This window comes from Lissotriton helveticus, chromosome 12 (genome assembly GCF_964261635.1).
Source record: "Lissotriton helveticus chromosome 12, aLisHel1.1, whole genome shotgun sequence".
In the NCBI taxonomy this organism is placed as follows: Eukaryota; Metazoa; Chordata; class Amphibia; order Caudata; family Salamandridae; genus Lissotriton; species Lissotriton helveticus.
Window position 1 is genome coordinate 17,079,061 of NC_136073.1, and position 12,368 is coordinate 17,091,428.

Genomic DNA, 12,368 nt, shown 5'->3' on the forward strand with positions numbered 1-12,368 from the left:
CTCCACTCTGAATCTGCACTCTGAAGCTCCACTCTGCACTCTGAAGCTCCACTCTGAATCTGCACTCTGAAGCTCCACTCTGCACTCTGAAGCTCCACTCTGAATCTGCACTCTGAAGCTCCACTCTGCACTCTGAAGCTCCACTCTGAATCTGCACTCTGAAGCTCCACTCTGCACTCTGAAGCTCCACTCTGAATCTGCACTCTGAAGCTCCACTCTGCACTCTGAAGCTCCACTCTGCACTCTGAATCTGCACTCTGCAGCTCCACTCTGAATCTGCAGCTCCACTCTGCACTCTGAAGCTCCACTCTGAATCTCCACTCTGAAGCTCCACTCTGAATCTCCACTCTGAAGCTCCACTCTGAAGCTCCACTCTGAAGCTCCACTCTGAAGCTCCACTCTGAAGCTCCACTCTGAAGCTCCACTCTGAAGCTCCACTCTGAAGCTCCACTCTGAAGCTCCACTCTGCACTCTGAAGCTCCACTCTGCACTCTGAATCTGCACTCTGAAGCTCCACTCTGAAGCTCCACTCTGAAGCTCCACTCTGAAGCTCCACTCTGAAGCTCCACTCTGAAGCTCCACTCTGAAGCTCCACTCTGAAGCTCCACTCTGAAGCTCCACTCTGCACTCTGAAGCTCCACTCTGAAGCTCCACTCTGCACTCTGAAGCTCCACTCTGAAGCTCCACTCTGCACTCTGAAGCTCCACTCTGAAGCTCCACTCTGCACTCTGAAGCTCCACTCTGAATCTGCACTCTGAAGCTCCACTCTGCACTCTGAAGCTCCACTCTGAAGCTGCACTCTGAAGCTCCACTCTGAAGCTCCACTCTGAAGCTCCACTCTGAAGCTCCACTCTGAAGCTCCACTCTGAAGCTCCACTCTGAAGCTCCACTCTGAAGCTCCACTCTGAAGCTCCACTCTGAAGCTCCACTCTGCACTCTGAAGCTCCACTCTGAAGCTCCACTCTGCACTCTGAAGCTCCACTCTGAATCTGCACTCTGAAGCTCCACTCTGCACTCTGAAGCTCCACTCTGAAGCTCCACTCTGAAGCTCCACTCTGCACTCTGAAGCTCCACTCTGAAGCTCCACTCTGCACTCTGAAGCTCCACTCTGAAGCTCCACTCTGCACTCTGAAGCTCCACTCTGAAGCTCCACTCTGCACTCTGAAGCTCCACTCTGAAGCTCCACTCTGCACTCTGAAGCTCCACTCTGAAGCTCCACTCTGCACTCTGAAGCTCCACTCTGCACTCTGCAGCTCCACTCTGAAGCTCCACTCTGCACTCTGCAGCTCCACTCTGAAGCTCCACTCTGAAGCTCCACTCTGAAGCTCCACTCTGAAGCTCCACTCTGAAGCTCCACTCTGCACTCTGAAGCTCCACTCTGCACTCTGAAGCTCCACTCTGAAGCTCCACTCTGAAGCTCCACTCTGAAGCTCCACTCTGAAGCTCCACTCTGAAGCTCCACTCTGAAGCTCCACTCTGCACTCTGAAGCTCCACTCTGAAGCTCCACTCTGCACTCTGAAGCTCCACTCTGAAGCTCCACTCTGCACTCTGAAGCTCCACTCTGCACTCTGAAGCTCCACTCTGAAGCTCCACTCTGCACTCTGAAGCTCCACTCTGAATCTGCACTCTGAAGCTCCACTCTGCACTCTGAAGCTCCACTCTGAATCTGCACTCTGAAGCTCCACTCTGAAGCTCCACTCTGAATCTGCACTCTGAAGCTCCACTCTGAAGCTCCACTCTGAAGCTCCACTCTGAAGCTCCACTCTGCACTCTGAAGCTCCACTCTGAAGCTCCACTCTGAAGCTCCACTCTGAAGCTCCACTCTGAAGCTCCACTCTGAAGCTCCACTCTGAAGCTCCACTCTGAAGCTCCACTCTGAAGCTCCACTCTGAAGCTCCACTCTGCACTCTGAAGCTCCACTCTGAATCTGCACTCTGAAGCTCCACTCTGCACTCTGAAGCTCCACTCTGCACTCTGAAGCTCCACTCTGAAGCTCCACTCTGCACTCTGAAGCTCCACTCTGCACTCTGAAGCTCCACTCTGAAGCTCCACTCTGAAGCTCCACTCTGAAGCTCCACTCTGAAGCTCCACTCTGAAGCTCCACTCTGAAGCTCCACTCTGCACTCTGAAGCTCCACTCTGAAGCTCCACTCTGCACTCTGAAGCTCCACTCTGAAGCTCCACTCTGCACTCTGAAGCTCCACTCTGAAGCTCCACTCTGCACTCTGAAGCTCCACTCTGAATCTGCACTCTGAAGCTCCACTCTGAAGCTCCACTCTGAAGCTGCACTCTGAAGCTCCACTCTGAAGCTCCACTCTGAAGCTCCACTCTGAAGCTCCACTCTGAAGCTCCACTCTGAAGCTCCACTCTGTAGCTCCACTCTGAAGCTCCACTCTGCACTCTGAAGCTCCACTCTGAAGCTCCACTCTGCACTCTGAAGCTCCACTCTGAATCTGCACTCGGAAGCTCCACTCTGCACTCTGAAGCTCCACTCTGAAGCTCCACTCTGCACTCTGAAGCTCCACTCTGCACTCTGAAGCTCCACTCTGAAGCTCCACTCTGCACTCTGAAGCTCCACTCTGAAGCTCCACTCTGCACTCTGAAGCTCCACTCTGAAGCTCCACTCTGCACTCTGAAGCTCCACTCTGAAGCTCCACTCTGCACTCTGAAGCTCCACTCTGAAGCTCCACTCTGCACTCTGAAGCTCCACTCTGAAGCTCCACTCTGCACTCTGAAGCTCCACTCTGAAGCTCCACTCTGAAGCTCCACTCTGCACTCTGCAGCTCCACTCTGAAGCTCCACTCTGCACTCTGCAGCTCCACTCTGAAGCTCCACTCTGAAGCTCCACTCTGAAGCTCCACTCTGAAGCTCCACTCTGAAGCTCCACTCTGCACTCTGAAGCTCCACTCTGAAGCTCCACTCTGAAGCTCCACTCTGAAGCTCCACTCTGAAGCTCCACTCTGAAGCTCCACTCTGCACTCTGAAGCTCCACTCTGAAGCTCCACTCTGCACTCTGAAGCTCCACTCTGAAGCTCCACTCTGCACTCTGAAGCTCCACTCTGCACTCTGAAGCTCCACTCTGAAGCTCCACTCTGCACTCTGAAGCTCCACTCTGAATCTGCACTCTGAAGCTCCACTCTGCACTCTGAAGCTCCACTCTGAAGCTCCACTCTGAAGCTCCACTCTGAAGCTCCACTCTGAAGCTCCACTCTGCACTCTGAAGCTCCACTCTGAAGCTCCACTCTGAAGCTCCACTCTGAAGCTCCACTCTGAAGCTCCACTCTGAAGCTCCACTCTGAAGCTCCACTCTGAAGCTCCACTCTGAAGCTCCACTCTGAAGCTCCACTCTGAAGCTCCACTCTGAAGCTCCACTCTGCACTCTGAAGCTCCACTCTGAATCTGCACTCTGAAGCTCCACTCTGCACTCTGAAGCTCCACTCTGCACTCTGAAGCTCCACTCTGAAGCTCCACTCTGCACTCTGAAGCTCCACTCTGCACTCTGAAGCTCCACTCTGAAGCTCCACTCTGAAGCTCCACTCTGAAGCTCCACTCTGAAGCTCCACTCTGAAGCTCCACTCTGAAGCTCCACTCTGCACTCTGAAGCTCCACTCTGCACTCTGAAGCTCCACTCTGAAGCTCCACTCTGAAGCTCCACTCTGAAGCTCCACTCTGAAGCTCCACTCTGAAGCTCCACTCTGAAGCTCCACTCTGAAGCTCCACTCTGCACTCTGAAGCTCCACTCTGAAGCTCCACTCTGCACTCTGAAGCTCCACTCTGAAGCTCCACTCTGCACTCTGAAGCTCCACTCTGCACTCTGAAGCTCCACTCTGAATCTGCACTCTGAAGCTCCACTCTGCACTCTGAAGCTCCACTCTGCACTCTGAAGCTCCACTCTGAAGCTCCACTCTGAAGCTCCACTCTGAAGCTCCACTCTGAAGCTCCACTCTGAAGCTCCACTCTCCACTCTGAAGCTCCACTCTGAAGCTCCACTCTGAAGCTCCACTCTGAAGCTCCACTCTGAAGCTCCACTCTGAAGCTCCACTCTGAAGCTCCACTCTGAAGCTCCACTCTGCACTCTGAAGCTCCACTCTGCACTCTGAAGCTCCACTCTGAAGCTCCACTCTGCACTCTGAAGCTCCACTCTGCACTCTGAAGCTCCACTCTGAAGCTCCACTCTGAAGCTCCACTCTGAAGCTCCACTCTGAAGCTCCACTCTGAAGCTCCACTCTGAAGCTCCACTCTGCACTCTGAAGCTCCACTCTGAAGCTCCACTCTGCACTCTGAAGCTCCACTCTGAAGCTCCACTCTGCACTCTGAAGCTCCACTCTGAAGCTCCACTCTGCACTCTGAAGCTCCACTCTGCACTCTGAAGCTCCACTCTGAAGCTCCACTCTGCACTCTGAAGCTCCACTCTGCACTCTGAAGCTCCACTCTGAAGCTCCACTCTGCACTCTGAAGCTCCACTCTGAATCTGCACTCTGAAGCTCCACTCTGCACTCTGAAGCTCCACTCTGAAGCTCCACTCTGAAGCTCCACTCTGCACTCTGAAGCTCCACTCTGAAGCTCCACTCTGCACTCTGAAGCTCCACTCTGAAGCTCCACTCTGCACTCTGAAGCTCCACTCTGAAGCTCCACTCTGCACTCTGAAGCTCCACTCTGAAGCTCCACTCTGCACTCTGAAGCTCCACTCTGAAGCTCCACTCTGCACTCTGAAGCTCCACTCTGCACTCTGCAGCTCCACTCTGAAGCTCCACTCTGCACTCTGCAGCTCCACTCTGAAGCTCCACTCTGAAGCTCCACTCTGAAGCTCCACTCTGAAGCTCCACTCTGAAGCTCCACTCTGCACTCTGAAGCTCCACTCTGAAGCTCCACTCTGAAGCTCCACTCTGAAGCTCCACTCTGAAGCTCCACTCTGAAGCTCCACTCTGCACTCTGAAGCTCCACTCTGAAGCTCCACTCTGCACTCTGAAGCTCCACTCTGAAGCTCCACTCTGCACTCTGAAGCTCCACTCTGAAGCTCCACTCTGCACTCTGAAGCTCCACTCTGCACTCTGAAGCTCCACTCTGAAGCTCCACTCTGCACTCTGAAGCTCCACTCTGAATCTGCACTCTGAAGCTCCACTCTGCACTCTGAAGCTCCACTCTGAAGCTCCACTCTGAAGCTCCACTCTGAAGCTCCACTCTGAATCTGCACTCTGAAGCTCCACTCTGAAGCTCCACTCTGAAGCTCCACTCTGAAGCTCCACTCTGCACTCTGAAGCTCCACTCTGAAGCTCCACTCTGAAGCTCCACTCTGAAGCTCCACTCTGAAGCTCCACTCTGAAGCTCCACTCTGAAGCTCCACTCTGAAGCTCCACTCTGAAGCTCCACTCTGAAGCTCCACTCTGAAGCTCCACTCTGCACTCTGAAGCTCCACTCTGCACTCTGAAGCTCCACTCTGAAGCTCCACTCTGCACTCTGAAGCTCCACTCTGCACTCTGAAGCTCCACTCTGAAGCTCCACTCTGAAGCTCCACTCTGAAGCTCCACTCTGAAGCTCCACTCTGAAGCTCCACTCTGCACTCTGAAGCTCCACTCTGAAGCTCCACTCTGAAGCTCCACTCTGAAGCTCCACTCTGAAGCTCCACTCTGAAGCTCCACTCTGAAGCTCCACTCTGCACTCTGAAGCTCCACTCTGAAGCTCCACTCTGCACTCTGAAGCTCCACTCTGAAGCTCCACTCTGCACTCTGAAGCTCCACTCTGCACTCTGAAGCTCCACTCTGAATCTGCACTCTGAAGCTCCACTCTGCACTCTGAAGCTCCACTCTGCACTCTGAAGCTCCACTCTGAAGCTCCACTCTGAAGCTCCACTCTGAAGCTCCACTCTGAAGCTCCACTCTGAAGCTCCACTCTGAAGCTCCACTCTGAAGCTCCACTCTGAAGCTCCACTCTGAAGCTCCACTCTGAAGCTCCACTCTGAAGCTCCACTCTGAAGCTCCACTCTGCACTCTGAAGCTCCACTCTGCACTCTGAAGCTCCACTCTGAAGCTCCACTCTGCACTCTGAAGCTCCACTCTGCACTCTGAAGCTCCACTCTGAAGCTCCACTCTGAAGCTCCACTCTGAAGCTCCACTCTGAAGCTCCACTCTGAAGCTCCACTCTGAAGCTCCACTCTGAAGCTCCACTCTGCACTCTGAAGCTCCACTCTGAAGCTCCACTCTGCACTCTGAAGCTCCACTCTGAAGCTCCACTCTGCACTCTGAAGCTCCACTCTGAAGCTCCACTCTGCACTCTGAAGCTCCACTCTGCACTCTGCAGCTCCACTCTGAAGCTCCACTCTGCACTCTGAAGCTCCACTCTGCACTCTGAAGCTCCACTCTGAAGCTCCACTCTGCACTCTGAAGCTCCACTCTGCACTCTGAAGCTCCACTCTGCACTCTGAAGCTCCACTCTGCACTCTGAAGCTCCACTCTGAATCTGCACTCTGAAGCTCCACTCTGCACTCTGAAGCTCCACTCTGAATCTGCACTCTGAAGCTCCACTCTGCACTCTGAAGCTCCACTCTGAAGCTGCACTCTGAAGCTCCACTCTGAAGCTCCACTCTGAAGCTCCACTCTGAAGCTCCACTCTGAAGCTCCACTCTGAAGCTCCACTCTGCACTCTGAAGCTCCACTGAAGCTACACACCGCGCAGGGCAGCTCTGGATGCTGATGCGAGAGGCCAGCTGGGAGGCGCGCTGCTCGTCTTCCTGCTCGTGCTGACTCGGAGAGAAAACTTGTTTTCATTGGGAGAGCGGCCTTCAAAGACCCGGTCACTGCGCCTCTCCGAGTGTTTAGCTTGGGATAAAATGGGCGCAGTGTTGTGGTGATGACAGTAGAGCAAGGGAGGTGCCGGCAATGCCGGAACAGACTCGGGGGCGTTCCCGGCGTCGCGTGACGTTGGCAAAAGGCAAAGAATGTCAGGAACGCCCCCGTGTCTGGTCCGGCATTGACGGACAGGCCCCTCGTCCAATGGCAAGGCTCCGTTTACGGAGCCAGCCAATCAATGACGAGGGCCGACCCAAAGCACCCTACAGTTCTCAACAGGACCACTCTGAAGCTCCACTCTGCACTCTGAAGCTCCACTCTGCACTCTGAAGCTCCACTCTGAAGCTCCACTCTGAAGCTCCACTCTGAAGCTCCACTCTGAAGCTCCACTCTGAAGCTCCACTCTGAAGCTCCACTCTGAAGCTCCACTCTGCACTCTGAAGCTCCACTCTGAAGCTCCACTCTGCACTCTGAAGCTCCACTCTGAAGCTCCACTCTGCACTCTGAAGCTCCACTCTGAAGCTCCACTCTGAAGCTCCACTCTGAAGCTCCACTCTGAAGCTCCACTCTGCACTCTGAAGCTCCACTCTGAAGCTCCACTCTGAAGCTCCACTCTGAAGCTCCACTCTGAAGCTCCACTCTGCACTCTGAAGCTCCACTCTGAAGCTCCACTCTGAAGCTCCACTCTGAAGCTCCACTCTGAAGCTCCACTCTGAAGCTCCACTCTGAAGCTCCACTGTGAAGCTCCACTCTGCACTCTGAAGCTCCACTCTGAAGCTCCACTCTGCACTCTGAAGCTCCACTCTGAAGCTCCACTCTGCACTCTGAAGCTCCACTCTGCACTCTGAAGCTCCACTCTGAAGCTCCACTCTGCACTCTGAAGCTCCACTCTGAATCTGCACTCTGAAGCTCCACTCTGCACTCTGAAGCTCCACTCTGAATCTGCACTCTGAAGCTCCACTCTGAAGCTCCACTCTGAATCTGCACTCTGAAGCTCCACTCTGAAGCTCCACTCTGAAGCTCCACTCTGAAGCTCCACTCTGAAGCTCCACTCTGAAGCTCCACTCTGAAGCTCCACTCTGCACTCTGAAGCTCCACTCTGAAGCTCCACTCTGAAGCTCCACTCTGAAGCTCCACTCTGAAGCTCCACTCTGAAGCTCCACTCTGAATCTGCACTCTGAAGCTCCACTCTGAAGCTCCACTCTGAAGCTCCACTCTGAAGCTCCACTCTGAAGCTCCACTCTGAAGCTCCACTCTGAAGCTCCACTCTGAAGCTCCACTCTGAAGCTCCACTCTGCACTCTGAAGCTCCACTCTGAATCTGCACTCTGAAGCTCCACTCTGCACTCTGAAGCTCCACTCTGCACTCTGAAGCTCCACTCTGAAGCTCCACTCTGAAGCTCCACTCTGAAGCTCCACTCTGAAGCTCCACTCTGAAGCTCCACTCTGCACTCTGAAGCTCCACTCTGAAGCTCCACTCTGAAGCTCCACTCTGAAGCTCCACTCTGCACTCTGAAGCTCCACTCTGAAGCTCCACTCTGAAGCTCCACTCTGAAGCTCCACTCTGCACTCTGAAGCTCCACTCTGCACTCTGAAGCTCCACTCTGAATCTGCACTCTGAAGCTCCACTCTGCACTCTGAAGCTCCACTCTGCACTCTGAAGCTCCACTCTGAAGCTCCACTCTGAAGCTCCACTCTGAAGCTCCACTCTGAAGCTCCACTCTGAAGCTCCACTCTCCACTCTGAAGCTCCACTCTGAAGCTCCACTCTGAAGCTCCACTCTGAAGCTCCACTCTGAAGCTCCACTCTGAAGCTCCACTCTGCACTCTGAAGCTCCACTCTGCACTCTGAAGCTCCACTCTGCACTCTGAAGCTCCACTCTGAAGCTCCACTCTGCACTCTGAAGCTCCACTCTGCACTCTGAAGCTCCACTCTGAAGCTCCACTCTGAAGCTCCACTCTGAAGCTCCACTCTGAAGCTCCACTCTGAAGCTCCACTCTGAAGCTCCACTCTGCACTCTGAAGCTCCACTCTGAAGCTCCACTCTGCACTCTGAAGCTCCACTCTGAAGCTCCACTCTGCACTCTGAAGCTCCACTCTGAAGCTCCACTCTGCACTCTGAAGCTCCACTCTGCACTCTGAAGCTCCACTCTGAAGCTCCACTCTGCACTCTGAAGCTCCACTCTGCACTCTGAAGCTCCACTCTGAAGCTCCACTCTGCACTCTGAAGCTCCACTCTGCACTCTGAAGCTCCACTCTGAAGCTCCACTCTGCACTCTGAAGCTCCACTCTGAATCTGCACTCTGAAGCTCCACTCTGCACTCTGAAGCTCCACTCTGAATCTGCACTCTGAAGCTCCACTCTGCACTCTGAAGCTCCACTCTGAAGCTGCACTCTGAAGCTCCACTCTGAAGCTCCACTCTGAAGCTCCACTCTGAAGCTCCACTCTGAAGCTCCACTCTGAAGCTCCACTCTGCACTCTGAAGCTCCACTGAAGCTACACACCGCGCAGGGCAGCTCTGGATGCTGATGCGAGAGGCCAGCTGGGAGGCGCGCTGCTCGTCTTCCTGCTCGTGCTGACTCGGAGAGAAAACTTGTTTTCATTGGGAGAGCGGCCTTCAAAGACCCGGTCACTGCGCCTCTCCGAGTGTTTAGCTTGGGATAAAATGGGCGCAGTGTTGTGGTGATGACAGTAGAGCAAGGGAGGTGCCGGCAATGCCGGAACAGACTCGGGGGCGTTCCCGGCGTCGCGTGACGTTGGCAAAAGGCAAAGAATGTCAGGAACGCCCCCGTGTCTGGTCCGGCATTGACGGACAGGCCCCTCGTCCAATGGCAAGGCTCCGTTTACGGAGCCAGCCAATCAATGACGAGGGCCGACCCAAAGCACCCTACAGTTCTCAACAGGATTTCGCCTGCGCCACACCGCGCAGGGCAGCTCTGGATGCTGATGCGAGAGGCCAGCTGGGAGGCGCGCTGCTCGTCTTCCTGCTCGTGCTGACTCGGAGAGAAAACTTGTTTTCATTGGGAGAGCGGCCTTCAAAGACCCGGTCACTGCGCCTCTCCGAGTGTTTAGCTTGGGATAAAATGGGCGCAGTGTTGTGGTGATGACAGTAGAGCAAGGGAGGTGCCGGCAATGCCGGAACAGACTCGGGGGCGTTCCCGGCGTCGCGTGACGTTGGCAAAAGGCAAAGAATGTCAGGAACGCCCCCGTGTCTGGTCCGGCATTGACGGACAGGCCCCTCGTCCAATGGCAAGGCTCCGTTTACGGAGCCAGCCAATCAATGACGAGGGCCGACCCAAAGCACCCTACAGTTCTCAACAGGATTTCGCCTGCGCGAAAAGCTGCGCAGAGCGCAGCTTTCGCTAGGCAAAACCTAAAAATGATGTGGCACGCTTACTATTCAAGGCTGTATTTTTTCCCCCCTCTGCGCTGTGTGCGGTGGTGGGACTCTAAGACGCCCCGTGGCCTGGGTGCAACTTCCTTTACACTCTGCACATATCCTCTCCCACTGACAGCTTCCTTCGTGCTCTTGTGCTATTAGGCCTACTCGTTACACCTCCCCCTGCTTATGCTGACCCAGAAGCACTGTGTCTTCTTTGGGGCTTGCACAGACCCCTGTTGTGTTGTTGAGTAAACCCATATTTTTAAGAATGAAGTGGAATGGTAGGGTGGTTAGGTAAAGATCCAAGTGACATACAGCTCTTAGAAGCTACAAAAAACGGTGTGATGAAGTTCTATGTAAAAACCTGATTTAGTAGCACATGTGTATTATGCACATGTATGTAGAAGTTCTTTACTTATGTATGTATGGTCTTATAATGTGCAAACTTTACCCAGCCAGGTTTCAGAGCGCTTAGGGTAATAGCGAGAAAGTGGCACAATGCCATCTACATCAGACCTTCTCCTCTCCCAAGACGCATGCACAATGCCGTACACAGCCAGGGGTTTAGCTATCAATAGTGCAGCAGCCGGTGCAGTGGCAACTGGGCCCATAGGCATAGGGGGCCACCGCACCCCAAATGGTGGCAGGTTTTTCTAATAAAACCATGGGGTGGGTGCCAAAGGTCCTTTATTTTCTCTAGGGCCCCTGGCATCCTTAACCCGTTGGTTGCTGCTGTCGGCCAACGGCCGTCGCAAGCACTACCTCGGTAGTGCTGCGCACGTTCGTTGGCTGACGTGGCCCCGCCCGTTTCTTAGAACGTTCCGTACTGGAGCGGAACGTTCAGCGCAGCCAACGGGTTAAAACACGCTTTGCTTTTGTCATTGCTGTAGTTGGTGTTTTTAAAGTCGCAGTTTTTTTGATTTGGCACTGGCGGACTCGGAGGAGGTCCATCGTGGGGTGAGTCATGAGGGGGTGACACACCATGAGTTACCCGCACTGGGTGACACCAACCCTAGTGACGCCACTGCCTTGAGGGGCATGAAAAGGGATGCATTTGTTTTGTAAGTGTCTTTGGACGGGAAGAGATTTGAGGTCGATTTTGAAGGTCTGGGTAGAGGTGGTGGTGCGGTGCTGTGGAGGAGGAGAGTTCCAGATTCTCACGGCATTGCCCGAGAAGGATGGAGCCATCGATCTTTCCCTTTCGAAGGTGGGGGCCTCAAGCAGCAATTTTTCCGCATTACATGAAGGTCTGGAGCCTCCAGAGATTTTAAGTTTATTTGCCAGGTATCGAGGGGAGGAGGGCGTGTGCAGGCAAGCTTGTAGATTGAGCTTGCTTCAATCGGAAGCCATCGAAGTGAAAAAGGTATGGGTGTGATGTGGTCACTTCTTTTGGGCCCAATTATTATTTATTTATTTATTATTTATGCGTTTTTATATAGCGCGGACTTTACCCAAAGGTGTCAGAGCGCTTCACAATAGGAACAGAACTGATACAAGAGAACATTACAAGTGAACAAATTACAAAAGCAAAAGTTACTTTACCTGAGGCAAAAGTGACATTCGTGAGTGAACAAAGTACAAGAGGTAGCAAACGGTGCAATACGTGAGGAAAAAGTGGCAAGTGTGCAGGTTACAAAAGTGAACAAAGTACAAGTAGAGGTATAATACTGCAATAAATGGAGGTCACTCAAACACAAGAACAAACGTTACGTAGGCAATGGTGGCACTTGTGCAAGTGTCAAAAGCAAACAAAATGTGAGAGGTAGCAAACAGTATGTTACAAGAGAAAAGTGACGTGTGCATGTTACAAAAGAGTACCAAACACAGGTACAATGATAATATTGCAATAAATGGCAAACACTCAAACCACAAGAACACACTGGGAAGGCACTTCCATAGTCATGGAGAATAGAAATGTTCTAAACTAAAAAGGTCTTCCCCCAGATAATAGAGGGCGTGAATTAACTTTGGAAGTGTCTTTGAAGGAGGAGAACTTTGAGGTCAGTTTGAAGGCCTGGGAGGAGGCGGTGGTCCGGAGCAGAGGCGGAAGTGAGTTCCAGATTCTCAATGACACACCTACCGCCTGGAATATTTTGATTATCCTGGTGAATAAATGCAGCGGAGAGCCCTTGCGGGCGCTGCTCCCCGTGTGGGGTCAGCTCACCTCATCTCTTGGCGCGTGTGCTCTCTGCGGGCCGTGTA